Source organism: Athene cunicularia (genome assembly GCF_003259725.1).
Source record: "Athene cunicularia isolate RWA chromosome 5 unlocalized genomic scaffold, athCun1 chr5_part1, whole genome shotgun sequence".
Taxonomy (NCBI): Eukaryota; Metazoa; Chordata; class Aves; order Strigiformes; family Strigidae; genus Athene; species Athene cunicularia.
In genome coordinates, this window is record NW_020799101.1 from 9,152,260 (window position 1) to 9,154,570 (window position 2,311).

Sequence of the window (2,311 nt, forward strand, 5' to 3'; positions counted from 1 at the left end):
TTTTTTTTTTTTTTTTTTTTTTTTTTTTTTTTTTAAGCATGCACATGATCAGGCGAGGGAGTTACTGGGCTGCAGCCTAATGACCACGAACAGAGAGAGACAGGCTCCATAATGAAAGCCAGGACTGTAGGCTAAAGAAATGAATCCTCATTAAGAGCAGCAAGAGCAGCTCGCAGGGGCGAGGGGCTGTCCCCCAGGTCCCCAGCCTTTGTTCCCCGGAAAACGGCCCGGATGGGGAGATGCTGGTAGCTCTGCTGGGAGGGGAGAGGAAGAGAAAGAAAAGGCAACAGCGAAATGGACCCAGGAACCCTGTGTTAACCATTTTAAGGTTGACCCGCCGGGGAAAACCAGACCAGCCCCAGTAGCTCTGCGTCCTCTCCAGCTGTGAGCGCTGGGGTCTCTATTTGGCACAGTCCGGGGGGAACCCGTTTGTCCCTGACTGGGGAAGGGCCCGGGGGCTCCTTGCCCTGTGCCACCAGCACCGAGGGAGAGAGACATCAGCTCCAAGGGGGGCTCTCCGTCCCTTTCGCACCCCCTCGGGACCTTCATTCGTGACCGAGACCCCGGAGCTTTCCCCCCGCCCCGCCGCTCCGGGGCAGCTTTACAGCCGGGCCGGGCCGGGCTTTGTCTCCGCAACGTGACCGGGACCCCCAGGATGGACACCCCCACCCTCGGGGGACCCGGTGGCGCGGCCAGGATGGGCTCCCCGGGAAAGCACAGGGTCCTGGGGTGCCCAGGCTCCTGGCTCGGCCCCCGTTCATTAGAGATGTCTGCGAGGCTGGGTGGGCGCTCGGGCGCTCTGCTTTTTTTTGCCCCCTTTATCCCACACACCTCACGCTTTAGCCCCCCACCCCCGTATAATAGGGTCATTAATAGCCAGCAATGATAACTACCTTAATTTAGGTCACGGCTCTGACCCTTGCTAAGGTAGACTGAATTATCCCTGCAGAAATGAACCCACTGGAGACGAGGGATAAAACGGCACTTCTAAAAAGATTAACCAAAATTACCGCCAGCAATCCATAACGGCCCGACGGCCTGCACTGACACGGTGTGCTCTCTGGCCTACGGACAGGACATCCTCCCCCCGAGCAGAAGCAAAAATACACTATCCCCCCAAAAATATGCGTGTCTGTACACCCTCAAATCAGCAGTCACTCCCAGGTATTCTGGGTCCCAGAATCTCAGTCCCTGGGGATTATTTATTTAGACTTGAGTTTCCAACCGCAACAAAGGTGTGAATACGTATTTTTTAAACCTTTGATTGGTGTTAAGAATTACATTTTAAAAATACCGCCGGGAACGAGAAGCCCCACTTTAAAGGTCTGGGTAGGATTGCCGGAGATGGGGGAGTTCATTGAGTGATGCTAACCGAGCCCTTGCCGAGGGAGCCGGAGCGCAGGGAGTCCCTCGGGGGGAACCTGCGAATGAGACAGGAATTTTTGGCCTTGGATCCGTCCCGGCAGGACCCGGCCTGGTGCCGGGGAGAGCTCCGGGTCGGGCAGTGCTGGAGCGGGCACCGGGGAGCGGCGAGGCTCTCTGTCCTCACCCCGGCTCCCCCAGCTCGTCCCATGCAGCCGGAGGAGGAAGAGGAGGAGGAGGGATGCTCAGGCGGAGGACAGTGCCCGCTGTCGCTTATAGAAAAGGTTACTGGCAATGTCAGCCCCTCCCGGGACCGGGTGCGGGGCTTTCGGGAGCGCTTCCCACCGAGTCACCCCGGAGCTTCGGTGGGGGGAGGACATCAAGCTCGGGGTGATGTGGTGGGGGATGCTTGGTAGGGAAACGACCCGCGTTTCGATGTCTTTCGCGTGCTTGCCTTTTATTTTTAAAAGTGCCATCACCGTTGAAATAGCAGCTATCAATTGCACCATTTCTTAAAAAAAAAAAAAAAAAAAAAAAAAAAAAAAAAATATGTTTAGGGCTATATTCTGCTTAATAAGGAGAGTGTGCAGGCTGGATCCTCACCTAAATCACTGATAAGCGTCGAAAGCACCGAAGAATCCCTAAAATGCTGCCGGACTGACAGAGATGTTCACCTACTTTCTGCTCTCAAACCCAAAGATTCATTAAGTCTTTGTCCTTAAACGCATTATTTAGGTTACCTGTAATACGAAGTATCCGACCATGCCTGGTGTATTTGACGTTAGAATAAAGAAGCATTGAAAACTCAAAAAACCTGCATTATTTTGAGACTGGAAAGGGAAGACCTTCCTTGTACAGGGCCCTGATCAAGGCCAGGGCTGCAGGCAGAAAGGATATACCGCCCAAGATTTATCTTTAACTTTCTTTAGAGTGTAGCTAAAGGCTTGGT